Raw genomic sequence first — 17,861 nt, forward strand, 5'->3', positions numbered from 1 at the left:
CAGTTAGATTAAGAATGCATGGGCACAACTGAATGCCGTAAGTTAACAAGTAAAAGGGGGTCTGATTGCACGTTTAAAGTTGATGTCTGGCCCTAGTCGACTACAGTAATGCTCAGGAGACTGTGTCAGAAAAGAACTGCTGGGCATCTTGTGTGGCTACGTTTTATCAACATAATTTAAGAACAGAACACGCAAGTTGTGCGAGATATAGCAAACAAATCAAAATTACGCATTTGTGTATTTTGCGTGAAATTACTGGATATTTGTAAAGGGCAGTGTTCGAAATGACTTCGGCCCTGATTGGAGTTTTGCCCGTCCCTTGCCAAAAGTTGCCGAGTTTCTCAATCATCCTTTTTAGAGTGTACAGATGGATGGATACATACTTTAAATAGGGTAGACAGGCATCGGCCAAGTTTTAAACCTATGTGTATAGAGGATCTGGGCGAGAAATTTGATGAGCTACTAATTTTTCCGACCAGCGTAACACAGTAAGTGACTGCTTTTTGAAAACTGAAAGTTCTGAAAACATTCTCTTTCAATTTTCCAAGCTTTTATATACCCAGACTGTACTACTGCAAAGCAGCACATCTAAAGTTATCTAATAAAGTGACAATCAGATACAATAAAACTGAAATCGCAATTAGGAAATCGCTATTCTTAATGTTACTACATCTGGCATTCATTTCTTAAGTGTAGTGTAAATTCCTTACACTTGCTTGAACATTTGGGTTTAGGTATTCATCATTATAAAAATTGCTGGATTATTCACCTTTGTCACCAAGTGAAGGACTGTTCACATTATTAGAGATTCATGCATACCAAGTGGGTATCGCTGTGAATACAAAGCATCGGGCAGTTGGCAGGAAGGGCTATAGGCATTTCTGCACGCTGAGCCTCCACGCTGTTTTTTGGCTTGCTTGTCATGATTTCTTTTATTTCCCTAAATTCTGGACTTTGTTTGATAAAAACAAATCATTAATGCCTCCCAACTGCAAAGACATTTCTCCTTGCACCTGGGACCCTTTGTTTATTTTCCCTGCTGAGGTCCATCATGTAATACAGAGGATATCAGCGGTCATAGCCCAGTCCTAAATAGGTCAAGTCTTGTCACTGTGATGTGATGGCCCAGTGATGGATGGTCCACGTGGTCCACCTACTCAATGTTTTCTGACTGCAAAACCCTACCTACGGGACACTCGGCTGCAATGAGAACCCTCCAGTTCCTTCACCTCTAAATGAGATTATGTTAATTTGACTTTGGTGAGACAGGAGATCTGCCACTTTTTGGCAAAGTTTCCCCTCTGCTAAACTCTGAATAAGGTCCAATGATTGCACGTCTAAAGTTTAACACATGCATGATGCTAAACATTGTCCATCACAGCAGATTTACTAACAAAAAAGCACAATCAGTAAGGGTGGAAGCTACCACTGTTTAGCAGCTAATATATTTCTGCACTGTTGCAAGAAGATGATCTCTAAGTTGAAAGATGACAATTCCTGCTTTTTGAACTATTACTTAAATGTATCCTCCTGAACTTTTTTTTTAGGAATGTATAAGTGATGCCATTTTTTCCATAAATGGCAGCTAATTACTTTCTAATTCCTCTTCTGGTGGCATTAGTCAGCACTACATGGAGATTCCCTCTTTTGCTATGATCTTCACTTAATTATATCACCCCTTCTCCCTCTAGGACCTGGTAATAACTTTTTCATTCCACTCATGGATTTATTTGGAAAAACGTCCCTTAATGTAGCCTTCATGGTGATCATTGTTGAACTCACTACATGGGCAGGTGAGTGACCTTCTCTTAAACCTTTAATTTATTACTCAACTTTGAAATATTGGCCCTGGACCTTGTACCCCCAATTAAATGGCTGATAAAGTCTCTGAACATTTCTTTAGTTGATGTCAAGAATGATCATTATTAATCGTCTTCTCACAGATCTGTTTTTGAAAACTTTGGCCCTCCTTATTGCCTATAGATATGATAAAGTTAATATCAATCCAAAAACAGGTTGAAACTTCCATACTGCAAGTATGCAAGATAAATATTTGTTTTATCTAAAGCAAAATAAAAAGCTATGATAAATTGTGGCAGCAGGAATCAAAACCCAGGAACTCTTTGGGGTCATAACTTTCTAAAACCATTAACTCTCTCCATGAAGGAAACACCCTTGAAGAAATGATATTAACAGGGCTGCTGCCCTGATTAAAAACATTCCTAATATATTCTCCAAATTTCAAACTTCTAGAGCTTTTAATCTCTCTCCCTCTTCCTTGTCACGTTGCTCTTTGAAATCCTCAATGCCAAATGTGGTGTCTGAAAATTATGTATCTACCAACCTCTCAAGTCCAGCTTTTCTGGGATCTCTTGCCCAGTCTCTGCCCTTCAAAATCTTTCTCCGATAGCATTCCGATTGTTCTGTGGTCTCCCTGACTCTCTGTGTGCTGAACCCAGAGTAGTCCCTGATGTATTGCACAGGGTATGTCATAATTTCAGAAAGGATTTTACTTCACTGACGTTACAAGGTGCTGATGTGTTATAAGGTGCTATGATCTTTGCAGTTTGTATGCCTTTGCCCTAGTTCCGATGACCAAAATTAGCATTTCCGACTGGTTTCTTTGTACATCTCTAATCCCATACCCGTTAAAAATCAACATTCATATCAATACTGATGTTTTATTGTGTTTGTTCCAACTCTATCTCTTTCAGAAAAGCTTTCCTTTTTCCTCCCAGACCCATCACCAGTCTTCAAACTGTGCTTTCATTTCTTCAGACTTAGTTATGCCAATGCCCGATTCTTAGGGCTTCTTTCTACACCGATTGGGAAATTTCAAAGAATCCAAAACTGGGATCTGAAGCTAGTTTGCAGCTTTCAGGGACTTGACTCATTCTCAGCTACACGTGACAATTACACTTGCACCCCATTTCTGGATTGTGGACCTTCAGACTCTTGTGTCCATCTCCGTATCTACATTGATTTGTCCTGTTTTTTATTGGATAAGTTCACCCTGTTCCATCCATATTGCCTTATATATTGTGAAACTCAGGTGCTCATTCCGAGTTTGGCAGTCATTACCGAAGACCGCCGTGCAAACGGCAGCCGATACACCGTGGGCAATGGTGGAGTGAAGACTACCGCATTACGAGTGACCCACACAACACTGCCAAAAATAGACCGAAAAAACAACACCGTCAGCCTAAACGATGGTATGAAGGAGGGGGCATCACCACCACCACCGTCACGCCAAGAAAAGTCTGCCCACCAAATTCTGAATCACAAATCAGCATAGTGGAAACCAACACGGCGGTAACCTATTGGCGGTCCAAACCACAGCGGAAAAAAAAATAGCCCCCACCGCATCAACATTGCAACACAACCACCATGGCACCACAAAAAATCCGAGATTCAGAGAAGAGGAGCTCAGGGTAATGGTTAAAGAAATAGTCAAAGTGGACCGGAACTGTTTGGAGCACTGGTCCAGCAGACATCCATACCCCGGAAGAACAACTTATGGCAGAGGATAGTCAACAGGTGAATGCAGTGGGGAACCATCCACGCACAAGGGAGGACATTAGGAAGAGATGGAATGTCCTTAGTGGGAAGGAACGGGCCATGGCTTCCAGGCACTAAGTAGCTGTCATGAGGACTGGTGGAGGACCCCCACCACCTCACCCAGAAATAGCACTGTGGGAGAAGATGGTCCTGGCCATACTACATCCGGAAGGGCTGACAGGAATTGCTACTGGACTGGACACTGGTAAATCTGCTGTACTCACTGGCCACCATGTCCCTGTGCATAGCATGTACCCCCACCACCTTTTCACCCCCTCAAACCACCTGAACATGCACAATCCCACTATTGGCCCTATAGCCACCCTTGCATGCCGCAGCTCCCCACTGACGCCATTGCCTCACAGCCCCACCTAGTGTATGTAGGCCTAACACAGCAGAAAGTACCACAACTACCACAATGCAACACTCTCTACCCTTGCCTGACTGCTACGTCCATATCACATCTCTGCAATTTCACATTAAACCATGTCACTCCCCATCACCAATATGTTGTAGGAATGCACATCAGTACATGGCAATGACAGTAGTAAGACAAATGTAAACTGTGCTCCAACATAGGGCCAGTTCAACCTTCCATTGATGGGAACACAAGCAGTGGACTGGAAACTGTCAATGCCATTACTGCCCTGCAAAAACAGTGAATGATGGCATACAACTATTTGTGTCACTGCTACAAACCATCATCTGACACAATACCTCTCATCCCACAGGTCTCCCAAGTACTGACACACAGCAGAGGAGTCCAGTGACAGGAAGCCCAGGCCCGGATGCAGCACCAATAGAGGAGGATTCACCTGCAAATCTGGATTTGGACAATGACCCTGACCCATCAGGTTTGAGTGGTCAGTCCACCAGCCTCACCCTGCCCACAATTCAAACCACCTCCCCTGTGGCAGCCAGTGCACAGCAGAGCCCCCCTCCCATGCCTGTGTCCCAAGGTCACATCAATCATCAGTGTGCCCCACAGGACAGAGGCAGGAGTCAAGGGTGTAAATCCAAGACAATGATGGTCCTGGTGTCAGTCAGAGGGGGCACTCTGCATCAGGGCCACATGCACAGGGGGCAAGGGCCAGTCGGAGGCCAATCGTGGGACAAGGAACGAGGCAGGTACAGGACACGACTGGCCAGAGGCCGTCTTCAGGTTCTTGGGAGCCTACCAGCAAACCCAGGACCAGTTGGGCCAGACACTCACCACCTTCCAGGGCACACAAAGGCTGCAGGAGGAATACCACCAAGAGGCCAGGCAGCAGTGGCGGGCACACAATGCCACCATGGCCTCCATATTAGGGGAGTTCAAGGAACTCAACTGCATCCTGCGGACATTCTCCACCCAACAGCAGGCCTCTACTAGTAGTCAGTCAACACCACTGCCCTCAACATCAGCACCTACTACTGGAATGGAGGCACAGCAGGAGGGCCCACAAGCCACCAGCACCCCTACCCCTGCACCTGAGGAACCCCCGTAAAAGAGGTCGCCCATCTAGACATCCTGTGGGACCTCAGGCCAAGACCAATCCCCCCACTAGGAAGTAATCCCTCTTCTGAAATGTCACCCTTGTGAGCCACTGTTACACGCTGTGAGCTATCCAATACCAAGGTCACATCATTCCAAGGCAAATGGACACAGGACCTATGAACCTCACAGCTGTACCACCCACTCTGATCATCACCTAGAGCACTACCCCACTCCCCTGGACTGTGTAATTCTACACTAAATAAACACTTATTATCACAAGTCATGGTTCGTGTGTCTTTATTGTTTGTATTGCCAAATTAGTAACAGAACAACACAAGAATACACATGTCTACACAACAATAACGTCAAAGTTTCTGATGTAGTGGGACACTCCAGAAGGTGTGTAAGTACATCTACATTGTTTTAACATCCACTGTCAACTATGGCAAGAGGCAAATCAGCAAGCAGACTGCAAACAGATATGTCACCTGATGAGGGATAAATAAATGGAATGAGGTTCAATGTTGTAAGGAATGCAATCCACAGTCATACATCAATAGCAGTTGAACACTAACACAGGATGAGTGTCCCAGCAGCTATGTTAAACCATATGCAAGGGTCTGCATTGGCATTCACACATGTGTGGGACAGGAAAGTTGAAGCATAGGTAACATCCTCAATTGCACAACTCCCTGAGTAGTCAGGGACAGGTACTTGGCACACAACAGATGACAATGGATGACATGCCTACGCAGCAGGACAAGACTGATAAGTCCCCCTGACATATCACCAAACAGGCAGCCTGAGGACCCTAAACCTTTAGTACAACTAGAAGGCTGTACCGCCATGGCACCAGCATTCCACAAATGAACTTAGCAGCTGTGCATTTCCACTACCTCTCCTGGTGAGTCACCTACCCTTCAAAGTTGTGAACCAATATGTAAGACTCTAGTTCCCACACATACCTTGATGCATGCAAATACTGGCTACAGATTGGCTTCAGCAATACATCGCCCATGCACAGATGACACGTAATGCATACATACCTGTACATCAAGGAAAGTAGTGACAAATCATGTCGGTCCTGTTGTCATGTGCCTCATCGTCATCAGCCTCCCCCTCAACATCAGAGTCAACGTCCACAAACACAGCTCCAACAGTGGGATGTGCCTTCTGAGGGCCAGATTATGGAGTATGCAACATGCTACAATGATTTTGCAGACTTTCCCTGGATTGTACTGTAGGCCACCACCAGACACATGAAGACAATGAAATCTAGCTTTCAAGAGACTGAAAGTCTGTTCAATCACACACTTCGTCTGGCCATGTGCCTCATTGTACCTGTTCTCCCCTAATGTAGTTGGATGTCTCACAGGTGTCAGGAGCCAGGGCGAGCTGGGGTATCCAGAGTCACCTGTGTGTTAAAGGAAACATGGCAATAGGTAACATTGCTAGGCGGAGTGCTGACTGTGTCATGAGGGGTATAAACATCTGACATGGAGAGCAGTACACATACCTATGAGCCAGGCCCTTTCTCCCTGTAGCTGTGACATCATTGCAAGGACACTGCTGTTCCTCAGGATGTAGGAATCATGTACTGATCCAGGGAATTTAGCGTTCACATGTGTAATGTATTGGTCTGCAAGACACACCACTTGTACATTGAGTGAATATGTACTTTTCCTGTTTCTGTAGACCTGTTCATTGATCCTCAAAGGTACCAGGGCAATGTGAGTCCCATCACTGGCCCCAATTACATGTGGGACATTTGAGATGTTGTAGAAGGCTGCTTTTACAGTGGGAACATCTGGAGTAAGTGGGAACCTAATGTACCTGTGCAAATGCTTGAGTAGGGCATCCAGCACATCCTGCAACACCTTACAGAACTTGGGCTGCGAAAACCCTGCAGCCAGTCCCAATGTGGCCTGAAAAGAGCCACTCACCAGGAAATGCAGGACTGACAACACCAGGACTGTTGGAGGGATGGCATGGGGATTCCTCAAAGCTGGCAGTAGGTCCGACTTCAAATGGGCGACCAGTTTCTTGATGCACAAACGGTTTAGTCGCTAGGTCATGATGATCTGGTGCTCTTCCATGGTTTCAAGATCTACGAGTGGCCGGTAAATTGGTGCATTCCTCATCAATCCATTGTGGTCACATTTGTGGGGGTACACAAACAACAATCTGGGAATCTCTCACAATGTAGGCTATTCAGTACGATGTCATTATGTAATAGTCATGCAAGTTGCCTGTCATGTTGTGGGAGTACACATAACTTCACACTCCATACCTAACCAGACTATGGCACATAATTCCTGTCGGAATTGACGTATACAGGACATGTACACCTACACCTTCCATGGGTTCCACTATACTGATCATATATGCTGACAATTGTTGTGACAAGTGTGGAAGTGTCACTAGACACGAACTACATGTGTCTAAATTCACCATGTCAGACCTGAAGAATGTATTTGTGATGACATGCAGGTAGTTACGCTGTGTAAACTCAGGACAGTAATGTAACAAATTAAAATTGCATCCGCGTGTCCTGCATGCATTGGACTGCTGGAAATGACCTTGTTCTGCTGGCGGAAGTTGTCATGGCGGAGTGCAGTCTGAACCACCGTGCAAATCCTCATTGGTTAACATGGAGGTCAATGGGAGACTGGGACCAATGACGATTACCGCCGGCGGTGATGTTCATGACCGCTGCGGTCGTAACCGCCATTTTGTGTGGGACAGCTCACTTGACTCCTGGCATTCGAGATAGACAGACCTCCACTTTGTGTGCTGCTGTGTCCTGTCTCTTGGAGCAACGATGGCACGCACTGCAGGGGAAAGGGCCCCAGCCTTCTCAACAGGGGCTTGAGAAACTTATGGAAGGGGTCCAACCCCTGTATGGGCTGTTGTACAGAGCTCCAGGACAACAGGTCAGTACAGCGTCCTTTGTCCCACATGTTGGGTGGTGTTTGATGATGTATGTGTGTGTACAGTGACATGTCATGACTGATCAGGTGTATAGCATGCATATGATATGTGTGGGATATTGCCAGTGTGCATGAGCAGTGTCTGTTGTGTGTCGCCAAAGCTTGCTGCTGGATTGGTATCATTTACATAATTTCCCCCCCTTTCTCACTGTTTCCCATTCAGGTCAGTGCCCACTAGAAGAAAGGGTTGTGGCGAGCCATCACCAAGAAAGTGTGGACCCTGAGGGTCCATAGCCTGCGGGCACCCACTGCAGGAAGCGGTGGGAGGACCTGCGACACTGGGCATGGAAGACCGCACAGGCCCAGCTGGGGACAGCCTCTCAACATGGGAGGGGTGCACGTTGGACCCTGACCCCCCAATCGCTCACATACTGGTGGTGGCGTACCTTGGGTTGGATGGGTGCTTGAAGGCAGCACAGCAGCCACAAGGGGGTAAGTGTTGACTGTCAGGTGACTACTGCATGGTTGTGCTCTGTCACCCTCCTTGGACTTGGAATGAACGTAGTCAGATGTGATTTAGGGAATGTACAGTCCTGGTTGCCACACCCATCAGGTAGGAGTGTGTGACAATTGCCATGTTGAGCCATGTAGGATAAGAAGTGGTGGTACTGAGTGGTGGTACTGTGACAGATGTTCAACTGTATGGGTCTCTCAAGTCTGCTTTCATATCAATGGCTGCATTCTATATTGCTGCGTGTACTGCAGTAGTACGAAGTGGTCATGATGGCACTGTATATGGGTAATGTCAGGCATGTTACGGGAAGGTGTCAGTTGCATCACTTCCTACATCAATCAATCCTCTGTACCACATGCACTTCTCACATTCCTGTCAGTTAGTTAGTGTCCTGAGTCCCTCTCTGCTTAGATTAGTATCATCCTGTAATGGATGAAATGTGGTTGGGTATAGTCCTGGGCATGATTCTAGGAGTAGTCATTTTGGCATTAATGGGCATGTAGTTATCTTCATGCAGAAGTTTGGTCTGCAGGGTTGAGATGGGTTTGGACATAGCTTGCATTAATCTATTTGGGAATAATTGCTAATTGGTCTATTGTTTCACAGGCAGGGTCTTTTATCTGCATTGTTTGTATGTGAAGTGGATGTATGGGCTCTAATATTTTCCTCCTTGTCTGTTTCTGCCACCCTCCTTTTCTCTCACCTCCTCTGTCTATTTGTGCATTAGCTTCATCTGGTGGAGGAGGAGGGGCACCAGCGAGTAGGTATGCAGCAGCCCACGGGACCCAGGAGAAGACGAGCAGTGAAGCCGAGGGGACCAGTGCTACGGAGGGCGAAGGGAGAACCACGGGGAGACTGGAGCTATCACAACATCTGATTCAGATACCTCCTCCGATGGCAGCTCCCTGGCAGTGGTGGACCCTTCTGGTACCACACCAATACCATTATTGTCCGTCACCCCCCTTACTAGCACCTCCCTCCCTGTTGCACCCCACCCAGTTGTCCATGCCCGTTCACCCAGGAGGGTGGGCATCTCTTTCGCTGCAGGCACCTCTGCCCCTGTCCCAGTCAGCCCTGCTTCCCTCAATGAGGAGGCTATTGACCTCATGAGGTCCATCTCTTTGGGGGAGACAATGATCATGAATGCCATCCAGGGACTGGCATCCCAGATGCAGCAGACAAATGCGTTCCTGGAAAACATTCACTGTGCCTTGTCTGGCTGACAGAGATCGTTTCAGGCTCTGGCCTCCCTGTTGACGGCAGCCAGTGTCCTTTCATCTTCCGCCCCCCTCCAGCTACCTGTTCCCAATCTACAAGCCCTCTCCTTACACCCATCCATGGTACACCTACAGACACGCATACACCCACTACAACAGACAAGGTGCGCAAAGACAAACATGGGTATCACAAATGTTCACACTGGCATGCACACACACAACACACACCTGCAGACACAACAACAGACACTTCTCCCACCACCTCCTCCCGTACAATCACATCTCCACTGATACCTGCCAGCACTGCATCATCACACACTGGTCCTGCAGTCATTACTATCATCCCCTCAATCACCACAACAGCAGACTCACAGTCACACACCCTACACACCACATCCACACTCACCACTACCGTCTCTACCACCTGCAGCACATCCACCTCAATTGTACACACCACTACAACATTCACTCACACATCACCCATTCCCTTTCCCTGCTTCTCTGACCTCTCCCAAAAAATGCATACATACCCACTCACCCACCCAACACTCAGCCACCACACACAAACAGACACTGCACACACCAGCATCCATGTACAGCACACAGTCACGTCAGGCGAGCACTCCCTCTACCTCCACTCCCAACCCTCAATCATGTGACCGCCCCGTGTACCTAAAAGAGTTTTCCTTGCCGCCCTTGACCTCTTCCCTACTCCTCTCCCACCCTGTCTTCCCTGTAAACAGCATGTCCCCCTGCCCCTCTCAGACCCTTCCACCTCCCATTTCTTGGGTACCCCCTCTGGTGTTTCCCCTGCTCCTCCATCCAGCAAAACATCCACCCCTCCAAGTGCCATGGTCACCCCTCCCAAGCCAAAACGTGCCTCTTCTACATCCAAGCCTCCCCCATCACCCCCACACCCCTGAGGTGCCGCCCTGACCCATTCCTGCCCCTATGAAGTGGAGGCCTATTTTCAATCAGGAGTCAAGTTGGGCCCATATTAATGGACAATGTGTCCTGCTGAAGCGGACATTGGACTTGCCATTGGCACATTTTTCATATAGTTTATTTATTGTTTGAATACAACTGCCCACATTGCTGTGGTGGGTGAGATAAGATGCTTGTCCTGGTTTCCTTCGCCATGGTGGTATGACATCTGTGTGCAAAGGTATGTGAGGTCTGTGTGTGGATTATGTCTGTGTTGTTGCATGCGCTTGGTAGATGGTTTGGGCCATTGGGATGTTGTAATGTGTGTGTCTGCTTGCTTGTGTGTTTGTATGGGATGTTGTGTGCATCTGTATATCTTGTGCTGCATGCGTGTACTTCCTTCATTGTTGGTTGTACGTGTTGTGTCACCTGTATGATTGTTTGGATGTGTGTTCACAGCTATTGATTGTGTGTCATTGCTACATGGAGTTCATGGTGTGTGTATGTGTGGTGTCGCACAACGTGCCCGTCTATGGCAGTGTTGAGGTGTTTGTGGGGTGGTTGTTGTTGTGTGGTTATGGGGTGTGTTGGTGGTGTTGTTGTGCATTGTCTTGTATGCTTGGCACATATCTGCATGGCTTTGTGTGTGTATTGGGTATTTGGCATTGACGTGTGTTGTGTGTCTGTGTGTGTGGCCTTCACTGTGCATTTGGGTATGTGTGTTCTGTGTGGGAGTGTATCACTGCCATTTCCCTCCCCAATTGTGCTAGGTATACTCACAGTTGTCATCTTTGTCATCGTCAGTGGTCCTGAAGGTGTATGGCGAGATACAACGCTGGGAAGACTAGCAGTTCATTTGCCATGGCGGCCTCCTCAGCGTCTCTGTGCCTGGAGGTGGGTGTTTCCTTCTGTACTTTCTGTTTCCGCCAGGTTTTTCAGGGTGGTAAGGCCCCACTGGATATCCTGGTGGAGTGGTTACTCGGAATATGGAGGGCGGGACATTGGCTGCTGCCTGCCTGAAGTTGCCTTCTGCCGGCAGCTGCTGCTCATCAGGGTGGCGGTGCTGGCGGTGAGTTGTCTGTATTGCATTGGTTTCACCGCCTTTCTCGTTATTTGGCACAACCACCCTGCCGGCGGTCACAAGACCGCCATCGGCGTGGCAGTTCGGTTAGTGCCAAACTCGGAATGAGCACCTAAATGTCTCTTGGTAGTCCTCTACTTCAGGTGCTCTTTTGCATGTTGTTCTTTTTAAGTTTCTCTCCCTGCTTTATAGTATTTTCTACCACATAAAATGTAAAGGAAATAGTTTCCATGTTGATCCTACACCATGATACCACTGCGGACTGTGTACTTTGTAAATACCATTTCATTTCTTCATGTGTGCAGTTGGATAGTGGTATCTTGACTGTCAACTTCCATTAAATTATAAAGTGATAAAGTTTCAAAAGAAAATTTTGATTCCATTGGACTCCCATCAAGCAGCAAACCACATACCTGTCACCTGTGCAAACAGTACCAGGCAGGCGGTAATTGACAAAGACCTACTGTGCAGACTATGAGATGGGTTGAGTGAGAGAGAGGCATTTTGAAAAAGTGAGTGCATAAGAATTACTTTACAGATACTGAGTGAAAGCAAGGCACTGGAAAAGCAGGCAGTGAAGGAGAGCCACTGTGCACAGAATGAGGGAGAGATGAGCTATGCAGATATTGTGTGGAGTTCACACTCACCAGTGAGTGGACCAAAGACCTCGGCAAAAGGTGGGATTTAAAGAGCGGAGTAAACCCATTCAGTGAATAGAACTAAAGGAAGGTACAGTACAAACCTGGCTCAATTATATGAACCCTAACTCTCAGTGAATGCCAAATCACTTGGATTCACCCCAGACACCAATTACTTCCTCCTGGAACACAGTGCCAAAAACACAAAGAATGTCTAGTACCAGAAAAGATGGAAAGTCAAACCATTTCTTGCAGAAAACTACCTCGGAACTGCTGTACAAGCATGTTAGAAACTGGGTCTCAGTTTGGCAGAGGTATGCACCGTATTCAAGTAGGGGTCACTATCTTAACAAGGCTAAGTCAGTTACACACCATAAAGTGAACTGTGTTTGCCCTCTTGTAGATTGGCACAGAGCAGACAAGCTAAACTACGAGGCAATGTGTAAAGTATTTGTTTAATGTTTAAAGCAGAAAACACCATACCAAAAATAATTCACATCAAGTTAGAAAAATAGATCTTACTTTAATGAACAAACAAAGACCAAAACAACAAAATTCCAATAATTAGAAGTCAAGATATGAATTTTCAAATAATAGCTGCAATTGTAGTGCTCAAAAGCCTAAAGCCTCAACCGGGGCAATCTGGTTGAGCTAGACTGTGGTAAATCCAACATTCAGGCGACTGCAATGGAGACCGGGCCAGTTACTGGGACTAACCCTGTCCCGCTGAAACAGTGTCATCTATGGAGTGTTGTGTCGACAGGGAGTGGGAGCACAGGAGATGATGTGGAGGTGATGCCTTGGTTCTGATTTGCACAGTCAGGGGAAGCGTCATCGTCAAGCCACACAGTAGTCAATGCTTGAGCAGTGGTGCATTGTCAAACCCCTTTGCAATGAAGGTTATGTATCATTGTCAAACCACGTAGCTGGTGATGTGAAGTTGATACATAGGGCTGAGGACAATGCACCAGTTCTAAGCTATGCAGTGTGTGCTACAATGTCTTTGTCCTCAGTGGCAGTTGTGATGCATTGGTGTCGAGGAGAGATGCAGTGGATCTGACTGGTGCAGTGACAATGAGGCATGAATTTCTGAAGGAAACAGCCACAGAACCGAGTTTCAAGGGCCCAGAACTGGGTTGGCACCACTTGGCAGGGTAGGACTCACAGTTGGCAGAGTCCAGAAGCTGAAGCAGACTGGAGTGAAGTCCTTGGTGACCCTGAGACTTCAGAAAAGGAGGCAAGCCAGCAAGCCCTCTCAGTCACTTTAGTCCTGGGGATGTAGAAATGTGGGGACAGTCCTTCTCACTCCCAGGCAAGGAAGGCAGCAGGGGTCAAACCTAGCAGAGTTCCATCAGAGTGGCATTCCCTTTCAGCAACATAGCAGTCCTTCTTCCTGGCAGAATTTCCTCAGGTCCAGATGTGTACTGTTTTGGTAGTGTCTGAGGTTCAGCACCTATAACCAGTTGTGCCTGTGGAGTGGGGGAGATATCTTGAGAGGCTTCTGAAGTGCAGAAAGCCATTGGCCTTCCTTCCTTGGCTCCAGACACTACAAGGGGTTATTCAGCCCTTTGTGAGAGTTCAGGACCAAGCCTATTCAGGTGAAAGCATCAGCACCTCCCTCCCATCCTGCCCAGGATGGCATATTATCCTCATGATGGCCCTTCAGCACACCTCAACTCCCTTTGTGTGTGACTGTCTAGAGATAATGCCGAAAGCCCAGTTGTCACCCAAAGCAGATGTTTATTGGAGATAAGCAGGGACACAGAATTGTTAAGGGAAGAAAATGCCAATTTTCTAAAAGTGGCATTTTTATACTTGCAACTTTAAATCAAACTTTACCCTCAGTTATGATTTTAAATTGTAAGGCCAGATACACCAGACTCAAAACATCTATCTTGTCACAGTTGAAATTACATTTATAAAGGGTGATAAGGCTATCTTAATGTTCACATATTACATAGATAAGCCTCTCAGTAGTGAAAAACAAATGTAAATGTTTTTTACTACACCACACCCTGCGCTTGGAGCTGTGTAGGGCCTACCTTGGGGGTGTCTTATATGTATAAAAGGAAAGATTTGGGTCTAGCAAGAGGGTTAACTTGCCAGGTTAACAAGAAAGTTTACAACTGCACACATAGGTTCTGCAATGATAGGCCTGTCACATGTTTAAGGGGCTACTAAAGTCTGTGGCACAATCAGTGCTGCTGGACTATTAGTAACATTTAATTTACAGGCCTTGGGCACAGGTAGTGCACTTAGCTAGGGACTGACAAGTACATTAAAGATTCCAATTTTGGATAGGCAAATGTTACCATGTTTTAGACAAAAAGCACATGACTTTAGCACTGATCAGCAGTGGTATAGTGCCCAGAATCTTGAAGACAGCAAAAAGAAAGTCAGCAAAACAGGAAATCAGACGGCAAAAAGTCAGGGGGGAACTACATCAAAGATGCCAGGTCTAAAATGTGTACCTCCCAGCTGAAAGGGGTGAGAGCTACCCAGCTCCATGTGGTTCTCTTCACTAAGGTGGAAACATCTGGAGAGATCATCAGCATTGGTGTGCTTTGTTCCAGGATGGTGTTCCACCATAAAGTCTATTTCCTGTAGGAAGATGGACCACATAAACAGTTTGGGATTCTCCACACTTCATCTGCATTAGCCATCTTATGGCCTGTGGTCTGTGTGAACCTGGAAGCGAGTGCCAAACAGGTATGGCCTTAGCTTCTTCAGTGCCCAGACAACAGCAAAGACTTCCCCTTTTATTGTGCTCCACCTCTATTTCCTGGGAAGTAGCTTCCTACTGATGAAGGCTACAGGTTGATCCAGGCCCTCTTCATTCAGCCGCAAGAGCACAGCCCCTACACCATGTTTTGAGGTGTCTTTGTAAACAATTAATTCTTGGGAGAAGTCAGGGCCCTTGAACAATGGTGCCATGCACATGGCCTCCCTCAGGGTGTCAAAAGCTTTCTGGCATGCCTCAGTCCAGATCACCAGACGTGGCTGCTTCCTGGAAGTCTGCTCTGTCAAGGAGGCAACAATGGTACTATACCCATTGATGAATCTCCTATAATAACCAGTGTACCCTAAGGAGGCTGTCACTTCTGACTGGGCCTTGTGGGGTTCCCAAGCCAGAATGGTCTAAATGTTGGCCTGAAGGGGCTGCACTTTTCCACATCACACTTGATGGCCCAAGTACACCAGGTAACCCTGCCCTATCTGACACTGGCTTTATAGTCAGGCCTTCCCTCTGCAGAGCCTGAAGCACTTCCTTCAGGGTGCACAGAGGGTCCTCCTGGCTACAGCTGAAGACCACAATGTCATCAAGGTAGGTGGCAAGGAAGCTCTGCAGTCCAGCAAGGACTTGATTGACCAACATTTGTAGGGTGTCAGAGGCGTTCTTTAACCCGAAGGGCATTACCCAGAACTGGAAGTGCTCTTTGGTTGTAGAAAATGCAAGCTTCTTTTTTGCCCCGCTGGTAAAGGCAATTTGACAGTATCCAGACATTAAATCAAACATGCTGAGGAACTTGCCAACTCCAAGCCGATTTATGAGCTCATCAGCAATGTGGGTGAGGTGTGCATCAGTTTTGGTAACTGCATTGAGTCCACGGTAGTCAACACAGCGGTGAAGTTCAGGTCTGACACTTGGAGATGCAGCCTTGGGGACCAATACTACTGGGCTGGACCAAAGGCTGTTAAAGTGCTCAATTACCCCTTGCACCAGCATCTTGGTGACTTCTTCCTTAATTCCGACTCTCACCTTCTCTGACAACCTGTACATTTTGAACGTTGTCCTGTCCACAGTATCAATATCATGGATACACCATGTAGTGAGTCCTGGGGTTTGGAAGTATAAAGAGGCAAACTGCCCCAGCAACTAGCAGCATTCTCTGTGTTGGTCTAGTGTCAGTAGAAGAGAGGGGCGACACCCTCCACTGAGCCAACATGATCCTTGGAAGATAGGAGGTTGAGGGAAGGTGCACTCTCCTCTTTCTTCCCTTCATCAATGACCAAGAGCATGGTAATTTCAAATTTCTGAAAGTGGGGCTTGAGGCAATAAACATGCAGGACCCTCGAGGGGTTCCTAGGAGTTTAGAGGTTCACCAGATAGGTGCATCAGTCTTGTGCTCCTTCACTTCATAGGGCCCAGAACAGTAGTCTTGCAGAGTTTGGGGCTCCAAGGGCTCCATCATCCACACTTTATGGCCATACTGAAACTCAACCTGAGTGGCATACGGGTCATACGAGCATTTCATGTCTGCTTCCAGGTTCTATTGGACATGCTTCGTGTTGTGTGCTGTTTGGCTATGGAGGGCCAGCAAGTAGCTGACTACATCCTGGGAGGCTCTCCCGAGAGCTTCCTCCCAGCCCTCCTTTACCAAACAGAGAGGCCCTCTTACAGGGTGCCCATACAGAAGTTCAAAGAAGATGAAGCCAACCCCCTTCTGCCATACATCCTTGTAAACAAACAACAGGCACGGCAGGAGGACGTCCTACTTAAGCCTCATGGGTTCCGGTAGACACATAATCATACCTTTAAGGGTTTAAATGAACCCCTCAACCAACCTATTGGTTTGGGAGTGGTAAAGAGTGGACAGCTTGTAGGTTACCCCACAGACTGCGACAGGGCCTTCATGTAATTAGACATGGAATGGTACCTTGGTTAAATACTACCTCCTTGCGGAACCCCACATTGGTAAAGATCCCTATCAGTTCCCTGGCCACCACGAGCTCCGTCACAGTCCTCAAAAGGATAGCCTCTGTGTACTGGATGGCATTGTCCACCAAGACCAAAACAAATATGTTCAGAGGACCGACATTGTCAAGACCCACCTTCTCAAAGGGAGTTCCAAAAACAGGAAAATGCTGTGGAATAGCCCTGCACTTCCCTCTGTCTTGCCACTTGTGTGACAGACAGGACAGGGCTTACAGTATGCATCTGACGCCCTCTTGATTTGAAGACAATAAAAGTGGATGACAAGCCTGTCAAAGGTTTTATCTTGCCCCAAAAAAACCTGCCAGTGGCACATTATGAGCTTGACCCAGAAGGAAGGACCTCCAGCACTGGGGGACCACCAACACAAGTGTTGCACTAGGCCCAAGAGCCTTAGGCTCACTATACAGGAGACCATTCTACCAGTACATCAGGTGCTTGCCAAAGGCGTCACCAGCGGCCTGGACCTCAGCATGCTTCCGAAGATCCACAAGAGTAAGACACTCCTTCTGCACTTTGCAGAACTCCTCCCTGGTTGGAACCCCTTGATGCTGTCAGTTGGGCAGCTGAGGCAGATTACCCAGTTTGGAAACTTCCTCCTCGGTATGTGCCAGGGTAAACCCTCATGTTCAGCCACCTCCTGGACCATGGAAATCCCAGGATCAGGTTTCCCACATCTCGTGTCATACCTCTTTTTGGCAGGACTCTGGGCCTATCTTTCAGGCTCCAGATCCTCCTGACCTCCCTCTCAAGCTACCATTGACCATGTGGAAGGGAACACCCACTCAGACAACCCTAACATTTCTAA

Source organism: Pleurodeles waltl, chromosome 6, assembly GCF_031143425.1.
Source record: "Pleurodeles waltl isolate 20211129_DDA chromosome 6, aPleWal1.hap1.20221129, whole genome shotgun sequence".
NCBI classification, from domain to species: domain Eukaryota; kingdom Metazoa; phylum Chordata; class Amphibia; order Caudata; family Salamandridae; genus Pleurodeles; species Pleurodeles waltl.